Genomic DNA, 11770 nt, shown 5'->3' with positions numbered 1-11770 from the left:
CCAGTATCAAAAAATCTGCCTGCCAGACTGAAGTACAATTTCATGAATCGATTTCTCACGCTAGTTTAATGCCATGCTCGGCTGAAAAGCACAGTCAAAGGGACAGCTGGAGACATGCTAGATGTGGTGGGATCCTACCAAAAAGAGAATCACCAGCCTTGAGCAAACAGATCTGCATGAATAATTGGCTTTTAGCAAGAAAACAACAACAACAACAACAAAAAAAACAACATTAACCAATCTTTGTGGCCAAACTCTACTGAAGAATAACAACAGATGACAACATATGTCATGCAAGAAAATCCTCTCCCCTTGAGAATGCGGTTTATGAATTAATTAACTTTTACATTTTTCTTTTTTTGGGAATCATTTCTAATTAGCCATGCATGTCATTCAATCAGCCCCACCTAGAAGATTATCATTTTTTAGCATACACTCATCACCTAAAATCAATCTGCACTTTTGCATTTCTTTGATTGGACCATTGACAGACAGCTCTTATACCAGTTGCATTTTCAAGAAACACTAAATGTTTTAAGAGCGAGGCAGCGGATTTCTCATAAATATTGCAGCCATAAGGCGCACACACAGAATGTAATATAACACAGGTCTCTCTCTCTTTTTTTTTTTTTTCGCAGCCCCAAGGCAAGAAAATAAGAGGTAGAGGGGCTTTGGGTTGGCTGCATGTTATCTCCTGTTTGCTGCTAGGTGGAGCCCGAGTATACTGCGAGAGCGGCAATCCACATCCGAGTTTTTCCTCTCACCTTTCACTGGCTCTCCAAAGCCCCGGTCTCCATACAGAATTACTCCCAGCCAGTGCGCGCAATTGGTTTGTCATAGTCGGCGGAGAGCTCAGTTTCTGGACCCAAACAACTTAGATCATCTCCTCTCTTTCTCCCCCCGCACATCCAACCATCCTGCGGAGCTTTTTCCACAAAACAACCACCCCCCCCCCCCGGCTTCTTCGCGTCCTTTTAAATTCTTCTGGATACTCTTTTTTTTTTGGCTTGCGTGTGCGTGCGTGCGTGTGTTCGTGTGTGGGTTTGTGTGTGAGGTGAAGGCTGTTGGCGTTTCGCCTTTCAGCTCCACGGGACGTGATGTAGCCCCTCCGCACACACACAGAGAGGACGCCCGGTGCCATAAAGGGATGTAAGGGACAGCACCGCGGATACAACGCCGGGAACCTGCCGTTTCTTCCCCGCGTCGCCGCCGCCAGGGACTCGGAGCGAAAGAGAGAGAGGAGTGGGGGGGATTGCTGGACGCACAGCCGATCAAAACAGAGGCGATTATTATTATTATTTTTTTTTTCATCTGAGGATATCTCCCGAAGAGACCGGATACAACTATTTGGATTCGCCGCTGTCTCTCCTCGACCCCCTTTTTCATCAAGTCCATTCATTCATCACACGGCGCGTAAAGGACGCTGAGAGACAGTTTCCAGAGAAATGATCTCCAACACTTTGGACGGGAGGACGTGAGATACAGCCTCTGTGTTTTTTGTTTTTTGTCCCCCCCCCCCCCCCCCCCCCCAGTTTCTGAACCCCGATCCCCGTGGTAAGTGTGATTCTTATCAACCAAAACAAACACACACACAAACAAACAAACAGGCAGGGAATAAACGTGTATATGTCGCTCCGTGTGCGCGCATCGCCACATTTCTGTGATATTAAAGCCCCGCAGCGGCGTTCATGTGCTCTGTAAAAATCAGCCCTGCCATGCACTTCCACACTTAATTACTTTCACAGGGTTTATCGATGCGTTCAGGTGTAATCAGTCCCAATCAAAGCGCAAAACATATTGATCTCCGATATGAATAGTTCAATTTCCTGCCGGACCAATCCGCCCGTTTTCTTAGAGAGAATTGAGTAGTGAAAGCTATATTTGTATTTGTTTACCATTCACATGCTGCTCAAAAACAACATTTACTGGTCTAAAATAGCCCCGGGGAGAAGTTGCTCATTGAAGGCATACCTATGAATGAAGTTGTAGTATTTCAAAATCATGCTGAAAGTCAGCTTTGTCCCCCCTAAACCTATTTTTCTGTGATAAAGCCAACTCCTCCGCTGAGGGCAGAGGATGATTTGTATGTTTTTTAATAGGGACATGAATCCAGAAATGGACCAAAGCAGGCCTCTATTTTTTCCCTTTTCTTTTCCCCCAGAAGATGGATGCGTTGGCGTGAGTGGTTGCATTTTTCATGAGTATGTGTAAAAAAAAAAAAAAAAATGTTTTTTAATTGGATGATATGCAAAAATTGTCTTAATATTTTACAGCCTATCCCCTTTCAGACAGTTGGCTCATTTACATTTCTCTCCAAAGTGCCACTATTTTTTGGAGCATATTCTGTGCAAAACCCCCCAAAAAAACGTAAATACTGTACAGCTAATATTATTATTTAATACAGGCATAGCAAAAGAGGGGATGGAAAGGGGGTCGCTGAGGAAGACATGTTGTCCTGTCTTGGAGAGAAATGCAGGGTTGAGGGGCCACTGTACCAAAAGCTTTGATGTGAGGGCAGCACGCTGTCTTTCAACATCAAAATCAAAGTAGAAAATGTAACTAAGCCCCTCACTTTGAATGCCATATTAAGTTTTCCCTTCTCTGCACAATGATCACCTCAATCGTTTGGGAGATATATATATATATATATTATTTATATTATATTATTTATTTATTTTTTATTTTTTTCCCCTGAATAATAGAACAGCTGTGGACCTGGTGGTGATCTTTCATGAGTACGGTTTTCTGCCAGGCTTTGGCCGCTTGTGTTCCAGCAGTGTGACTAACTTCTGTGACCTGCTCTTTTTTCCTACATTTCAGAATATCATCAACATTGTTGTTGGTTGTATCCTTATCTGACAATTATAACCATTTTGTCCCGGGCTGCAGTACCATCTGTCACATAATCTGCATTGGTGCAAGTGCCCTCAAGCAGATGACACGCACACACATGGTTTCCTCTACCAACAGTGAAATCCTTGACTTCCTCTTCTAGTGGAAGCTCAAGGGGACATTTGATGCTTTCTCTCTAAACACTTATGTCAACCTGCACTTTTGTTTTCAGCACAACTCATCCGTTTTGATTCAGCTAAACGATGCTCCTTGTGGAATATAATCTCGGTTATATTTAATATAGCAGCTTGTGAACTTAGCATTTGGTGTGATACCTGGTGGGACAGCGCAGCATGAAAATAAAATGATTGTTCTTTTTCCTTTCTTGAAGCTGTTGCAGTCCGTGACGCGAGGATTGTGCTCTGAATGGGAGCTTCTGTTGCATGTATCGATAGAACGGGTTATCTCAGGCAGATAAACACAGTGAGGTAGTTGTAGGTAGGAAAAAAAAATCTAACTCACTTGCACTTACTGAGCTAACGTATAATCCCTAACCTTGGAAAACCTTAGCTGGGTTCCATAAGAGGCCTTATGAGAGTTGTGTTTTTTTTACAGTGTAATTCAAACACATTGTGCTGCCACATAAAGCCTTTTTTCATGTTGTATTGTATTACACTCATATGGGTTAATTTGGTGCCCTCATTGGAGAGCATGTTTTGTCTTTGTTGGGTCATTTGTATTGTTCTTCAGAAGTAATCCCGCTCTCTGTAATGTTCCCCCTTTTCAACCAGTCGGTGTAGTGATGTTTTGCAGCAACTGGATTTCTTCCTACTGGCAGTTCAGTTTATTTGATTAGAGTTTTTCCCCCGCATTTTGGATACAGTTGTTAGCTACGGAGGAATCCAATTCATTGTTACAGTATGAATGGAAACATTCACTCTCCAATTTTATTCATTGGGTTAGCTCATGTGGGACACACCTTAATGGCTCAATGAGGGCTTTTGGTGGCTATATTAATGCGGTTACCATTCTTCAAGGTGTAGCATTTGTAAAAAATTCTGTCAGCCACACACAAACACATTTCAAGTCTTCTGTCTACATCCTTTGTGCAATGCGAGCTCAAATTTACAGCAGTTGTGACAAATTGGAGTAAATGAGACCTCCACTGTCACAATGCTGAAAATACCGCCTCTTTGTTAGTCAAAACAGTTGTACCAGAGCTAAGAATGTACATCCAGATACAAAGCTTCTTGACCCTGTCCTGTAAAGCAGCGTAGCAGTATCACTGAGTGGATAAATATCTTTCCATGTCTTTATCTAACTGCTTTGTCTGCTGTGATTTGGCGTGCCGCAGTGATTTGGCGTGCCACAGTGCAACAGATTTTGAATGCTCAAGGTCATGCACAGCACATACTTTTGCAGATGTTGGATTCATTTTTCATCGCACTGATCATCTCTCCCTGGATCAAAGGCTGAGAGTTGCTTGTGCTTTACATTTCATCTTCACCCTGACCCCGCCGGTGCGCTAATGGTGTTTTTGTTTAGCAAAATCCGGTAGAGGTGCGAGTAACAGCACATGTAAAAAAAAATAAATAAAATAAAAATATTGAGAGTTACATTTGGAACGTAGCAAATGGTCTCCATGGCTACCAATCTGTCGGACTGTTGATGTGCAAATATGTCATATTGGATTCATTTCTGCTGATAATGTAAATGCGACATGAGTCACGGTTTCAGTGGGAACTTTTGGATTTCATAACAAATCCAGGGGTGATTGATGAAGATGATTTGTGTTTGTGCAATATGGCCCATGGCCATATTGCAGTTTTAATGATAGTTTGGTCAAAGCAGCATCTTTTATATATGGAGTCTGGAACATCATGCAACTCTTCTCCCATTCGCTTTAATTGACTACACTTTGTGTAGAGCTGAAACAATTAGTTGATTGGTTGACGATCATTTTGAAGAGTGATTAAAGTTATTTGTGAGTAGCTTTATTGCGCCGACCTTCTAAAATATGAGGCGTGGAGACATGTCCCCCCCACCCCCACACACACACACACACATTTTTTAAGTTGTGTGAATTTGTTTCCTTAGTTTAGAACTGCTGATCAGACAACACACCAAAAATGTAATATTTGAAGACACCATATTATCAAGTTTTAAAATGTTTCCCTTCATTTTCAAAACAAATGGTTGTTAGAGAAATGATCAGCAGAATAAACAATAGTGAGAATAATTAAAGATGTGAGCAGATGGATCTGAGGTCAGTTGCTTGATAACCAGTTAGTAAGCATGGCATTGGAGAAGTTAATCTAATATTTTCCCTTGACTTCATTTTGTAAAATATTAAACTCCCCGACCTCGGTATTACTCACACACTGTTAACCGTCTACTTAATAGTTACTTATTCTCCACATTAGAACAATCTTGTGGGTGAGTGTGAATTGGTTTTGTTTAGTTAAGGCCAAGGCCAAGGTTCCCTGCATTGACAGATCTCCCCAAAATGCATTGAATGCCATGGAAATGACATGGCAATGGCACAAGATCTGACGTTTTGTTTTTGTTTTTTTGGGGGAATATTTATTGGCAGCGCTGCATGAGATCTTTGACAAGTTAGAAAATAAGGACACTACAGAAGAGGAGTGCTCTGAATTCTTACACAGGCTGTCAAAATGATGGATTTGGAAAAGTATTTTGCAGTTGAATGAGTGTTCATCCCCACGGCTGGATGCCAGCACGTTAAACATCACAGCATCTTCTGAGAAACAAAATGGTGCTTTATATTTGTTTTGTTTGACTGACCCCCCCCCCCACTGTGACTTTTCAAGAAACAAATATATAGGTATTTTAATTTAATTTTGAACTTACAAAAGTGAATGAATATTATCGAAACAAAAAAAAAGTGACAAAACAACATGTCACAGATGTCTGTGTAGTGAGTTACTGAAGTCATGTTCACCAGCTAGCCCCGCCCCACCCTGTCTTGCAATTCTACTTTCTACCTCAAGAGGCAACAAAGAGTCACTGTGGACTCTAGTCAGCTCTCAGTCATCATGGGAGGAAGTGTTAAATCTGCTGTGAACCTGGAACTCCATCACATTTCTCAACTGGAGTGACGGTCAGTCCTGGAATTTTGTTGCTATTAGTTAGCCCCTTCCCATCGCCCCCCCCCCCGTCGCATGATTTTGCACACAAAGAGGGCTAGTTAAACACTTTCTGGATGCTTCGATGGCTCACTGAGAAGGCCAGCTGGGCTATGGCACATGGGAGCAGGAGGGGAGGGATGGACCAAAGTTATTACGGAGGTGGACAGCTCTCTGGCAAAAATGCTGCTTCTTTAATTTGTGTGCATTCCGAATGTGGAATTTGAATTCATAGGCTGTAAGGTGCTGCTATATGGTGACCTGACATACCCAATAATTAATATTACACTCTATGCACTTGATTTATTTATGGCCTTTTTTTTTTTCTCCAAAATTTATATTTAAAGCTGGGGCTAGAAAGATAAGGCAGCCCACCTACTGTTGTGTATTCAAGTGTCTGTAGGCCAAATCTCGCCCACTGCTACAGTGAGGCCCTCGGTTTTTCTAAGGTCCCAAAGACCAGAGTTATCATGCTGTTAGGATTGAGACAGGTCAGTACATGGGGGCCCTTTCTTTGGCAGGAATGTCACAAAAGAAGAAAAGAAAAAGCTGAAAGTGAAAAATAAAGCATATGGCCGAGGAAAGGTCCTGAAGGTCTGTGCCTCTCAACACTTTAGCCGCCCTGTCTCATAAAGACCCTTCGCACAAAGGTTTTGACACAAGCTTTCACAACCCCCCGAACACTAAACTGCAGGAAATGGGTTTACAGTTGAGGTGGAGACTTCAGCTGGTCCTTGATGGAAGGAACAGACAATTAGTTTCTTCATTCTGCACGGCTCTGTGAGTCACCCCAGTGTTTGGGAGCTTTCTGTGTCTGAACTTCAAAGAGCAGATAAGAAGCTGTCGAGTGCCTTTTTAAAGATAGAAAGAGTATTTTGCTAGAAATAGAGTACATCTAGAAATCCTTGAATATTTGTGGTCAACAGGAATTATCAGTCTTTCTTTTTGTGGAACAAGTTGTGTGTTTGGCATCAATAAGTTTTTTTGGGGGTTTTTTTGTGTGTGCTTTTATCACAGCACTCAGCTAACATGGGTACATAAAAGCTGCTGCAATAATGTGTGAAGTTTGAAAAACATGGCAGGAGGAAATTAGAGCTGTCTGTAAAATATTGAGAGTGCAAGTAAAATCAACATTGTCTGTTCGTCTTTCATTTGGTACCCAATCATTGTTTACAAAGTACGCCTATTATTTATCCGCATGATGATGGGGATTATCAAATTAATTCCAGCCCCCTTTCCCTGTGGCTGGTTTACAACTAAAAAAAGTGGTTAGGATGAGGCAGAAAGGCAGGGTGGGGTATTGATGAGCCTCTTTAAATCACTAACGGATTTGCAGGGGATTTTATAGCACTCGAATGAATCTGTGCTGTGCTGAGGATAGGGTGAGGTCATGGAAATATTTCACTGCCTCTATCTCTTTGACTTGTAATCCTGACAATGAATAGGAATACGATTGTGGATTTAGGCAAGGATGTTACATTGAGTGGAGGTATGAGATAGGATCATTAGTTGACCATGACAACAGTTTGGGTGACGCTGCCGCTCTCTTCTTCGCTGCATGAGTACACGTGCGCACAAAGCTCCGGCTGTGTTTTGAATTCCACTCACACCGCCTCTATAATTTGCACGTTCAATTTTAATAGAGGCCTGCAAGGCTGGTGTGTCGGCAAGCTCAAGAGTATACATGGCCATGACCAATGACAGTGTACTTAAAAAAATCTTGTGTGATAGATTGCAGTTTTAATTATCCGCAAGCCAACCTTCCACCCTTAATTTGACACTTAGCTCAGCTATTCCTTTGGTGGGGGGGTTAAAACACTTAACAGGCGCTTTTTAACATTCCACAACTTCTGTAGGCAGAGATGCAAGGGAACGTGAGCGCAAAGAATTAACAGATGCAGATTCAGATATGTTGCTTTTATGAATGGAAATGTTTTCCTTTTCTTCCAGATAAGGTCCACTGCAGTCTGTCTCATCAGTGAACAGTACATTTTCTCAGATGAGATTATACCTAAATAAAAGAAATCATATATATATATACAATTTATGGATGTATGAAAAGCTGTTTGTTTTTGATAATGCTAGCTCTGCTAAACTGACCCAAGGAAAATGGATTTTTTGAAACAGATACTTTCTCAGTGACAAAAATGTCAACTTAGCATTTAAAACAATCCGAGCCGCTCTTATGACCCTGTTGGGGGTGTTAAAAGGTATCCAAAAGCTATCAAACTGACAAACTCTGACAGAGCTGCAGTATATCAACCCCTTTACTAGTCTGTAAAATCTGATGCATTTGTCTATGTGCATTTTTGCAGTATGATACCAAGTTTTTGGCAATAATATTGATGGTTTTTCTTTGTGCAGCGGGTTTTTTTCTACCCCCCCAACTTTATACCAGTCTAGAGGATTCAAACAAAGATGCAATGCTTCTCTGAGACCGAAGCTCTAAAAGAAGTTAATTTATGGCCTGTTTGGGAGGTAGGTTTGGGCTTGAATACATAATAAGTTAGTGCACCTGCAGCCGCATACAAATGAATGGAAATGACGGTTAGTATTTACGCCTCCCTAAACCGTGGGGACCTCCTGATCTGACCACTAATTGGCCGGCAAAGAGAAATGAAGATAGCTTCCTTGTTCGCAGGCTGCTGTATTTGCAAATATCAGGTGCAGATTTGCAGAGAGGAGTCCATCTTATCAGTTGTCAAAAACAGTAGTATTCAACCACAGTAAAGCAGAAGAGGAATAATTATTATGATTCATTTTGTATTGTTTTCTGTAGTTGTCTAGCATTGTAGTTTTGTCTCCTTGCAGTTGTGTTGCATCATTGTGTTATCCTTATATGGGAGTTATAATCATTTCTGTCGCTCCAATTTCGTCTTAGAAGTTGTTTTGCATCTTTTTTTTGTCATCCTTGTACATCTCGTCGGCATTTTGCATCCTTAGTTTTGGTAGTTTTGGCAAAGGTGACCCTGACCCTTGTTATCCAGGAGTATGACATCTTCACAATATGCTGGCCCTCTAAAGAACACCTGTTTTCATAAGGTTTGACATTTTTTAATTGCAACTCCGTTTCCTGATTGACACTTAATACAGTTTACAGACGACATAATCACATTTGCAGGCATACTGTTAAAATACTTTCATACAGGTACACAATATAGGATTTATGCCACTATCTCTTGAAGCCCTGTCGCCTTCTTCTTGATTAAGAGAAGGCGTGCTTGTCTTGCAGGGTATATTCATAGAGTTGATCAAAACCTGATTCCTCTTGTGGCTTCAAAATATATTGCAGCATTTCAGCGTCTCCCTCTGTGCTTGTGACTTAGACCAAATTGATTTTCTTAATCGATAAGATAGGATTGGATTTAGAAGTGTGGGAGCGGGGGGGGGTGGGATCTGGTAGGAAAGACTGCCTCAGCCTGCAGGCTCCTCAGGAGTAGTCCCTTGTTCGTTCCACGTCTCTATCAGTGTCAGTTCACAGGGAGCTGTGCATTTTAAATGTTGCCACTTTGTACACCTGCTATTCTGCTTCATCTCAGGTTGGTATGATGACAGCAAAACTGTGTATACACTTGCAAAATATAAACTTCCCTGCCAGCCCTTTGTCACCTCTGGAATGGAGATGACTGAATTGATGCAGCGCCCCAGTGGAGCAAAACCGTTTAAATGACAACACATTTTTGTCTCACCTTGAACTTAATTGACTGCCTGAAAGCTGGCGTTTGAAAAGTGCTGACAGAATGACTCCTCTTGCTGTTCAGAAACAGAAGCTATTGACGGAGCCTGTTCTGTGGACTGTTCTGTGGTCAGGATGCATGGTGTCTTCATGAGCCGTGCGGCATTATGGATGGTTGATGTCACACGTATTACTCCTAATAGGCTTAATGTCTGTATGCATTAGTATGTATTGCATTTCTGCAGGGCGGAGAAGTGGCAGATGTGGCCCTCACTATTCAGAGGGGTATTAAAATACATGGATCATTATTTAGTCACACTTCTTGCAGGTTGGCTTTAGGAATAGAAATAACTCATTTTACTCCCATTTCAGTCTTTTAGTTACCAGAAGTGGTTGTTAACAAGACACCTGATGACAAGTAGGTTGATGGCCCAAGTGTCCACCAGTGTCTCTGTCAGTCCTGACAGCTTGAGGACTGGGAAGCAGTTATGCTGTCACTGGAAAAGACCAGCCGCTACTCACCACCCCCCCGCCAGCTCTCCATCCCATCCACTTACACATTGGTCTTGCCTGTGATGCTGAGCCGCCATGGCGCAACTGTGGGATTTCTTAGAGGGGAGCCACAAGACTGTAATCAGTCATTATGTCAGAAGCGAGCCCCGTGAGCCCCGCTGCAGCTCATTCAGCCAAATAATAAGCAGCCGATAACAGTGCCGGCATGCAGGCAGGAACAGAAGCCCCACAGGCGAGGAGCTGGAAGACGGGGGGCCTTCTCCTCTCGTCTGCCTACACAGGGACGTCACCTTGGTTCAAGGACTGGATCGACTTGTTTCATACAGCAGACTGAAATTTTTGGCTGTTGTTCAAAGCTCTGCCTTCTGTAAAGGGCAAACACACCTTGAGGGGCTAACAGGAAATCTGTGGCATCAGTTAAGAAAATTATCTTTTTTTGTCCATTTCATGACCAGAAGAGTATCTTAGACGGCACAGATCGGGCAGCATAATTGTAGTAAACGCTCAACACTGACCCATAATTACGATTCCTAAGTAGAATATCAATGTTTTATTTTTATTTAGTGAAATTATGATTATTTATTATTAATACTTGTTCATATCCACACTTTTTCCTATTTCTATCAAAAGGAAAATAGGAAAACAATGAAATTATTATGAGACTTTATCATTCTATCTTCAACAAAACCTGACACACGTGTGTGTCTAAATAAAGACATATGTTCTGTATTAATATATTATCGTAAAACAAACCAAAGATTCTTGATACAGGGTGATAAGGCTGCTGACAATGTGATACTGACCAAAGAAAACAGCCTCCCCCCCTTCCACTAATAAGCCCCACTCCTTTCCCCTTCACCCACACAGTCCCAGTGTCTCACTGTGGCATGCCTGAATGCAAAAGTATTGACTGGTTGTGCTGGGTGAATGGTGCCATATAACTTCCATACATCAGTGAGAAGGCAGAATGACAGACAGTGGGAGTAGAGATGTCAGATGCTCTTCTACAGGCAACTGACATCCAATCCCTTCCTGTTCTCCACAGTGATACTCTATCTTCTGACAGAGGCTCCATTGATAGTTTCAGTTGCCTGTTCAGCATCTTACTCGACCACTTGACAAGCTACTGTTATAGTTTCTTTTTCTTTTTTTTTATGGTGGATGAGACAGGAATAATTCTGCTCCCAATTAATGTTTTTTTTTTTTTTTTTTAAAGGTTCTCCAGCAGCTCGCAACACACAGTCATTGACTGCCACAGTATAATTGGTTCACTACTGTATGCATGCAAAGATTGATAGCTAGATTAATCTCATCAAAATGTTAAGCTTTTATAATCTTCTCATGGACCCCTTTTACCTTCTCATACATAATAAATGTTGCTAAGAGTCAGGCCGACACAGGGCACATAGCTTAAAACAGAAGCATACCAGTTCCAAGACTTAAAGTACAGCACGCCACCAGACATTGAACTCACTCAGGTGAGTATAGGGCAACCCTTTATGGAATTTCTGCCCATAATGATTAATAAGGGTGGCTTAGTAATGGGCTTTGAAGTTATCAGTGAGATGTCGGACTTAAGCAGATGTCTGTAATCTGCTTTCAT

General features: G+C 41.8%; 1 protein-coding gene across 3 annotated transcripts in view; it reads left to right on the top strand.

The window, feature by feature from the left end:
• The first annotated feature begins 1522 nt into the window (after nt 1-1522).
• Nucleotides 1523-11770, top strand: part of LOC115058510 (adhesion G protein-coupled receptor L3) — a 189255-nt gene continuing 179007 nt past the window's right edge. For all 3 annotated transcript variants that reach the window (XM_029525850.1, XM_029525849.1, XM_029525851.1), the window contains exon 1: nt 1523-1554. The gene's annotated coding sequence lies outside the window, so the exon portion shown is untranslated. The remainder of the gene's footprint in view (nt 1555-11770) is intronic.

The sequence above is a fragment of the Echeneis naucrates genome, chromosome 18, assembly GCF_900963305.1.
Source record: "Echeneis naucrates chromosome 18, fEcheNa1.1, whole genome shotgun sequence".
NCBI classification, from domain to species: Eukaryota; Metazoa; Chordata; class Actinopteri; order Carangiformes; family Echeneidae; genus Echeneis; species Echeneis naucrates.
Note: the sequence above shows the minus strand (reverse complement) of the source record. Positions and strands in the feature narration are given on the sequence as shown.